At 33.8% G+C, this 8,987-nt stretch overlaps 1 long non-coding RNA gene across 1 annotated transcript; it reads left to right on the forward strand.

The window, feature by feature from the left end:
- The first annotated feature begins 521 nt into the window (after positions 1-521).
- LOC125803758 (uncharacterized) lies at positions 522-6,638 on the forward strand. The gene is made up of 2 exons (XR_007440133.1): positions 522-3,532; positions 3,641-6,638. It is a non-coding gene; the product is annotated as an uncharacterized LOC125803758 (long non-coding RNA).
- Positions 6,639-8,987: the final 2,349 nt, after the last annotated feature.

Consider the following 8,987-nt stretch of genomic DNA (forward strand, 5'->3'; position numbering starts at 1 on the left):
TATTGCCCTTTCTATTTTTGTTTTAAATGTTTTTTTTTTAAGTGTTTAAAACCCATTTAATAATTATGAATAAACTCCTTCATAAACCATTTCTAGTGGTAGTTTTTAAGGTGGTTCAGCTTTAAAGGTCACCTTCCGTCGTTTTTTCTTTCATTTTAAAATGTCTAGTTGTGGTCTCTAGTATGAATGAATGACATGTGAGCCGTTTTTGTAAAAAAAAGTGCTCAGGTGTCTCTGTATAGCTCTTTTTTAATGGACTGTTTTAGGGGTGTGTCCAAAATGACCGGATTCCAGCTTTGCTCATGAATATTCATACATGCAAACAGCATGCAAATATCTCTCCTCTGATTGGCTAGGAGCACTGCGACGCCCCTCCACCGCTCTGCCGCTCACTGCCTCCCACCTCCTAACTGATGAGCGGTGATGTTGCGTCGCTTCAGCTCCGCCTCTGGGAGTTTCTCGAGCCAAGGTGGGCTGGTCTGTGAGTTTCTGCCTACGTAGGCAGAAAGATAATTCAAAATTCACCCGTTTTTCGGAGGGGGGGAGGGGGGATTTCTTTGCTTAGCTCCTGCAGACAATGGGGGCTGCAAAACAGTTTAATGTGCAGGTGTACACATTCAACTCGGAGAGACCTACTGTATTCCACAAAAAACAAGAAAAATCGGATTTTCGCGGAAGGTGAGCTTTAAAAAAATAATAATAATAAAATAAGACAAAATACACTGAGGCTATTTCATTAATACTAATGAATAAATAGTATTAATACAGTAATTCTAATAAAAAAATATTCATAATAATGATGAAAAACTGGCAAAATTATTATAATCTTTGTTTAATTTAGTTTTCAGCCTTAAAACTTTGCAGCAACAAACCCGTCTATTCTCCGTTGCCCTAAATAAATCAATGGCTACTGGTTAACACAATTTGTCAGCAATGGATCTCCTTAAAGTAGATGGATCTGAAAGGGTTAAATAAATACCTGGACATGATTAAACATGTAGTGACCCTGAAGCTCCAGTGCAAAAAAATCCTAAACCTAAACCAATAAAGAGTTAAATGTGTGATTTTAGCTTTATTTAGGCTAAAATTTGAGCGTCTGTACATTCGATTTTTCTTCAGATCCTGGTGTTTGACTGTAATAAAGCCTCAGCTCTCCTCTAACTGGGACTGATCTAATGGGTTCTGACATGATTCAGACCACAAACCAGCAGCCCTGCCCAGTCCCACCAGTACAAACCTTATTATGGGGTGTATTTTAAGACTCTTCAAGTTCTCCAAATGAAAATATGACCTTTCTGAAGTTTTTCCTGGCCTCAGACGTTCAGGACGTTGACTGTGTAGCAGGACTTTACTCGACGCTTTCAGTTCTGCTCTAGTCTGCTCTCTGTTTTCCCAGTTCTCGCCAAACTGTCTGTTCTGTTTAGAGGAACGACTGGAGGTAGAGTCCACTCTGAAACATGAAGGATCCCACAGTGATTCCATGGAGAATAGAAGAAGATCCACCTTTCTGTCTCTGGTTCTTTAAAGCAGTGTTTGAACTCTTTGATCTAACCCTTTGATCTTTGCCTTTTTTCACATATTTAAGAACCATTTTTTTTTTGGGGGGGGACATTATGTATAATGTATAACGTATGAAGGTTCTATACAGCCAAGAACCATTGAAAAACCAATGGACTATACAGCTCTGAAAAAAATAAGAGACTTATCACTTAAAAATTATGACTTTCTTTGATTTTACCAAATTAAAAAACTCTGGAATATAATCAAGAGGAAGATGGATGATCACAAACCATCAAACCACCAAACTGAACTGCACTGTTGTACATTTTTGCAACAGGAGTGTAAAGGCATAAAGTTATCCAAAAGCAGTGTGTAAGACTGGTGGAGGAGAAGAACATGATGCCAAGATTCATAAAAAAAAAACTGTGATTAAAAACCATCATTCCACCAAATATTCTGATTTCTGAACTCTTAAAACTTTATGAATATTAACTGTGCATCCATTTTCCATTTTCTGTAAATAAATGCTCTAAATGAGAATATTTTTATTTGGAATTTGGGAGAAATGTTGTCTGTAGTTTATAGAATAAAACAACAATGTTCATTTTACTCAAACATAAACCTATAAATAGCAAAATCAGAGAAACTGATTCAAAAAATGAAGTGATCTCTTCATTATTTTCTAGAGCTGTATGTTCTTTTTTTAATGGGAAATCTCCATTTAATTTGCTGTGTAGACCAAGAATGGGATTATAATCCATTTCTGTGGAAACTTCAGCTTTTTGTTCAAGGGTTTAAGAGTGTAGTTTGTGGAATTGAACCTGGTTTTAATGTATTTTACCATGTTGTTTACCATTTTCTGCCCTTTACAGGACATAAACATGCTGTGTGCATCTGCACATCTATATCAGCAATTGGTGCAACTAAAACTTTGGCCATATATTGTTTCTGTCAATAACATCAAGTTATTAATCCCCAAAACCTCGTTCTGTAAAATTCTCCATCCAGTCTTGCTTTATTTCATTGGTTTATGTTTAAATAACATTTAAATGTTTATATTTTTGAAGAAGAGAAAGTCTCTTCCACATCTGTCGTTTCTCCTTGAGCGTTCTCAAACACATCAGCAAGTGACAGATCTCACCGAGCGTGTTCAGCTAAAAGCACATTAAAACCAGCCGTGATTAACTGATTTTATCTGCCACTGGTGCAAGATTGTTTTCAGCTAAACTGCATTTTTATTCTAAATCAAATGTTGGCTTTGATTGGTTTCGAGGTTTGGCTTTGATTGGTCTTAAACCTTGGTCACAATTGATCATGCAGTTTGACCTTGATTGGTCTTGAAGTTGGTTTTTGATTGGTCTTGGAGCTTGGCCTTGGTTGATCTTGATATTTGGCTTTGATTTGTCTTGAAATATAGTTTTGATTTGTCTTGAAGTTTGGCTTTGGTTGATTTTTAAAATTTGGTTTTAATTGTACTAAAATTTGGTTTTGATTGGTCTTGAGCCTTGGTCACATCATGTAGATTGACCTTAATTGGTCTTGGAGTTTGGCCTTGGTTGATCTTGATATTTGGATTTATTTGGTCTTAAAATTTAGTTTTGACTGGTCTAGAAGTTTGGCCTTGGTTAGTCTTAAAGTTTGGCTTTATTTGATCTTAAATTTTGGTCATGAAGATTGACTTTGATTGATCTTTAATTTTGGCTTTGATTGGTCCCGAGCCTTGGTAACGATTAATCATGTAGATTGATCTTGATTGGTCTTGAAGTTTTGCTTTAATTGGTTTTGAACCTTGGTCACAATTGATTATGAGGATTGACATTGATTTGTCTTGAAATTTGGCCTTGAGTTATCCTGATATTTGGCTTTGATTGGACTTGAAATTTTGTTTTGATTGGTCTAGAAGTTTGGTCTTGGATTGCCTAGAAGTTGGGCTTGATTGGTCTTAAAGTTTGGCTTTGTTGGTCTTAAAGTTTGTCTTGTTTGATCTTGAAATTTGGCCTTGACTTGAATTTTAGTTCTGATTGGTCTAGAGGTTTGGCTTTGATTGGCCCTAAGGTTTGGCTTTGTTGGTCTTAAAGTTTGTCTTGTTTGATCTTGAAATTTGGCCTTGACTTGAATTTTAGTTCTGATTGGTCCAGAGGTTTGGCTTTGATTGGCCCTAAACCTAGGTCACAATTGATCAAGTAGATTGACCTTGATTAGTCTTGAAATTTGGCTTTGATTGATCTTGAAGTTTGACCTTGATTGGTTTTGAAAATTGCCCTTGGTTCTTCTTGACGTTTAGCTTTGATTGGTCCTTAAATTTAGTTTTGATTCGTCTTTAAATTTAGTTTTGATTGGTCTTCAAATTTAGTTTTGATTGGTCTTTAAATTTAGTTTTGATTGGTTTAGAAGTTTGGTCTTGATTGTTCTATAAATTTGGCTTTAATTGGTCTTAAACCTTGGTCACAATTGATCATGTAGATTGACCTTGATTGGCCTTGAAGTTTGGCTTTGGTTGCTCTTGAAGTTTGTTTTTGATTGGTCTAGAAGTTTGACATTGGTTCTTTTTGAAGTTTGTCCTTATTTGGTCTTGAAGTTTGGTCTTGATTGACCTTGAAATTTGGCTTTGATTGGTCTTGAAATTATGTTTTGATTGGTCTTAAAGTTTGGTCTTGGTTGACCTTGAAATTTGACTTTGATTGGTATTAAAATTTAGCTTTATTTGGTCTTAAATCTTGGTCATAAAGATTGACTTTGATTTGGCTTGAAATTTGGCTTTGATTGGTCTTGAAGTTTGGCTTTGATTGATCTTGACATTTTTAATTGGTCTAGAAGTTTGGCATTAATTGGTCTTGAGCCTTGATTACAATTGATCATGATTATTGACCCCAACTGGTCAGAAGTTTAGTCTTGATTGATTTTTAAGTTTGGCTTTGATTGGTCTTGAGGTTTGACTTTGATTGGTCTTGAACTTGGGTCATAATTGATCATGTAGATTGAGCACAACTGGTTAATGTTTGGCCTTGATTGGTTTTGATTTTATCTTTCGTTGGTCTTAAAGTTTAGCGTTTGCCAGCCTAATGTTACTTGGCCCTGATGAGTCATGGAGTTAACGCTGATTGGACATGAACCTTGGCCATGATTAATCTTGATGTTTGGTCTTAATTGGTCAGAATCTCAGCATTGATTGCCCAGAAATTCAGATATGATTGGTTTAAACATTGTTGGCATACATTAGTCTGATGCTTGGCCTTGACTGATCTTGAAACTTGGCACGGGGCTGGTGTGGAAATCTTGGCCCTGATTGATCTTGAAGCTTAGCAATAATTGGTCTTGAAGTTTAGCCTTGATTGATCTTGAGGCTTGGTCCTGATTGGTGAGAAGATTGACCCCAGTTTGTGAGGTGTTTGGCTGGTTGGGTTGATGCTTGGTCTTGACTGATGTTGACTGTTGGTCTTTATTTGCCTTTAATTGATTTTGAAACTTGGCCCTGATTAATAAGAAGCATTGTCCTAATTGGTCTTAAAGCTTGGTCTTGATTGGTTCTAAAGATTTGGTTTGATTAGTATTGAATTGTGGCCTTATTGCTTAGAGATTTAGACTGAATTGGTTAAAATTTGGTCCTGATATATCTTGTCCCCAATTGGGATTGGGCTTGGTCTTGATTGGTCAGAAATTTGAACATTTAAGAGCCATAATCCAGAACCAAGTCACTATATTTATTGAGTTATGTTAATTAAATGTAAAGCTATCTGGGTAAATTCTGATTTGTGAGACAGACCCAACTGCGTTTTCCCATAAAACATATCTAAAGTATTTTCCCTTCACTTTTTTAGATTAATTATATATATTTTTATGTTTTAATCAGAACAGTTTCAGTATTATAATTCAGTATTATACGTTTCTGCTCACCATGATTCAGTGTTTTTTGTCTGCTGCTTTTGGAACGTCCATGTCTTAGAAGAAGACTTTTATTATAGAGAAAATTTAACGTCATGATGTTTACAAAAATATATACATAAAATACCATTCTAATGATGAGCTAAATGAAGCTTTTGTGTTTTGGAGGGATATTATTATTATTATTATTATTATTATTATATTTAACGTGTTTATTTTTAGTTTATGTGCTTTCATCATTTAGAGCTAATTCACTCAGGAGAATTACTGGGTTACTGTGTGAAACTGCAGAATATGGTCAATTCTAATTTTTTTTTTAATAAATAAAATAAAAGCGTTGGAGGGTCGGCAATACTAAAGCTTTTTTTATTTGTTTTTTTTTTTTTTTTCTAAATACCAAATAAAAAACATTAATTAATGTCCAAAAAGTTCTCAGACTGTAGCGAGTCGTTAAATGTGTTAAATTTATGTTTTATTTAATGATTTTTTTTTTCATTTTATTTAATTTTATACATTTTATAACATTTCATAAAATCAGTGTTAACATTTTATTTATCTCCGATAAATCCCCCTGTTCTACTTCTTTTTATTCCTTTCATTTTTTTTTTGGGCTATTATTTAAGTAAAATACTACTTTATAAATACTTATAAAAGTATGAGCACCTTATGTGTCAGTGTTACTTTAAAATCTACGAAATTATTACAATTTTTTTTTGTTTAAATGTTTAATTTTGTATCAGATTTATTGTTAATTTTAAATAAACGTTCATCTCACTGTGGCTGAATTAATATTTAAGTATTCACTCGTTATCCAGTAAAATGAAGGATTAAAGTCTTTATTCCCTAATAAAAAAAACAACAAAAAGTGTAAATTGGCAGATAATCCCAGTATTATTTATCTACCACTATTGTCTATATATTTTTTTGCCCAATAAATGACCCCTATTTAATATAAATTTAACATTATTCTATTTTCTTGCCCAGATATCATGTATTAAATTGTTATTTCTGTTTTATGCACATTTATATTCAATTTCACATCCAGAGACCAAACAGGATTATTTTCACCGGGTTTTTGAAGTGTTGAAATGGGTTTAATCTATAAAGCTAAACACAGTGGGTGCTGTAAAGTTACACCATCGACTGTCGTTGTTATTTTGCATACTTGTAAACTTGTTTTTTTAAGGAGTCAGTATTGTATTCAGTGATTATTATGTATTGTGAATAAAAAATAAATGGAAATTTATACAGTGAAACGTCTGGATTGTTTAATATTTGATATATTTCATTAAAAAAACAGGAGCATCTGATATTTTTAGGGACATGTTCTAATTTTTTTTTAAAAGCTCTTTCTTTCATTTGGTGGCCCTGATGAGTGCCAGTTTCATCATAATAACGTTTTTGATGGTCGTTTTTGCAATAATCTGGATTAGAACATTCCTCAAATATTCACTATTCACTGTATACCTGTAACTCTACCTCTTCACTACTTTACTTTAACTGATGCTCTCAAACACTTTATTAAGAGACAAGAAATTCAAGTAATTAACTCTTGATGAGTTCAGCACAGCTGTTAACTGAAAGCCTGAATTCCAGGTGACTCTACCTCATAAAACTGGCTGAGAAAATCCAGCAGAGATGTACATTGTTTAACGATTAGTTTGGATGAGTTTAGTATTAATTTACAATGCAGAACATTTTAAAATAATATAAATAAATTAAATATATATATATATATATATTTGTGGAGAAGGGACAAAATATTGTGTTTAATGATACCAGTGTGCTGAACGACCATCCCTGCTAAACCTCATACAGCTCTGGAAAAATGAAGAGACCACTTCAGTTTCTGAATCAGTTTCTCTGATTTTGCTATTTATAGGTTTATGTTTGAGTAAAATGAACATTGTTGTTTTATTCTATAAACTACAGACAACATTTCTCCCAAATTCCAAATAAAAATATTCTCATTTAGAGCATTTATTTACAGAAAATGAGAAATGGCTGAAATAACTACAAAAAAAAGATGCAGAGCTTTCAGACCTCAAATAATGCAAAGAAAACAACAAGTTCATATTCATAAAGTTTTAAGAGTTCAGAAATAATCAATATTTGGTGGAATAACCCTGGTTGGTTTTTAATCACAGTTTTAATTTCATGCATCTTGGCATCATGTTCTCCTCCACCAGTCTTACACACTGCTTTTGGATAACTTTATGCTGCTTTACTCCTGGTGCAAAAATTCAAGCAGTTCAGTTTGGTGGTTTGATGGTTTGTGATCATCCATCTTCCTCTTGATTTTATTCCAGAGGATTTTTTATTTGGTAAAATCTAAGAAACTCATCATTTTTAAAGTGCTCTCTTATTTTGTTTTTCCAGAGCTGTCTTACAGTACACGCGTCTTTACATACTTACGTCACACGTACAGCCTCTAAAAGAGGATCCAGCTCAGTTTTACTAAACGTGAGCGGCTGGTGGAACAATGGAGACTTCAGAAGGGGAAACTCAGAGCTCAGTAGCTCCTTCACTCATAGTAAAACCACAGAAATGAAGGAGTGAAGTTTCTTACTGAGCTCTCTCTCTCTCTCTCTCTCTCTCTCTCTCTCTCCCTGTCTCTTTCTCTCTCCCTGTCTCTCTCTCTCACTCTCTCCCTCTCTCTCTCTCTCTCTCTCTCACTCTCTCTATGACTGAACATAATTCATCCGCTCTGAAAGAAGAAGACCCCATCACACCCACCCAGTTTAAAATGATCCTTTGCATGCTCAGTGCATATACATTTATATATACTTTTATATTTTATATACTATATTTAATTATCAGTCATGTTAATCTAACTTTCAACCATCTATATTTTATACAGTTTCTTTTACAGTTTTTAACAGCTGCTAAAATATTCCAGGTGGTTGCTATGGTATCTGAGGTAGCTGCCGTGGTGCTGCTAGGTGATTGGACTGGTATAAAAGGTTCTCTTTGTCTAGTTTTATGGATTAGATTAATTACATTTGTTTCTTGTCAAAATGATCCAGAAATAGATCAGAACTCCCATGTTTCTGAACGTTCTGCTAATTTCTAAAAGCTTCAGTCTAATTCCAGCAATTTAAAGAAATTGGTTCAAAAACTGCTTTGAATCTTTTATTCTTTGAAGTTCCAGTTTCTATTAAAGTCTGAACTATTTGATGCTTTTCAGACCTACTGATATCTCGTCTAATATGCTATTTTTTTTTTATAAAATCTTTTTGCACTAAACTGCTGAAACAGGCAAACATTTCAGAAAACATTTATTTTCATTTATATAATATATTTTTTAAATCAAATAAAAATACATTTTTTTTTATAAATCACATCTTCAAAAACAATGTTTATCAAAAAATAAAATAAAGTAAATTAAAATAAAATAAAATAAATAAAATAAGTCCTCCATAAAAGTTTAGCACGAGAGTTCAGGAGTTCAGGAGTTATTATTATTTCTTTGCTGGCTTCTTGGCTCCGCCCTTTTCGTCTCCGCCTCCTTTTTTACTCTTCCCTCCTTCCGAATCTCCTTTTTTCGACGCCCCCTTTTCTCCTTTATCTCCTTTTTCTCCTTTCTCTCCTTTCTCTCCCTTTTC

This window comes from Astyanax mexicanus, chromosome 8, assembly GCF_023375975.1.
Source record: "Astyanax mexicanus isolate ESR-SI-001 chromosome 8, AstMex3_surface, whole genome shotgun sequence".
Lineage (NCBI taxonomy): Eukaryota > Metazoa > Chordata > Actinopteri > Characiformes > Acestrorhamphidae > Astyanax > Astyanax mexicanus.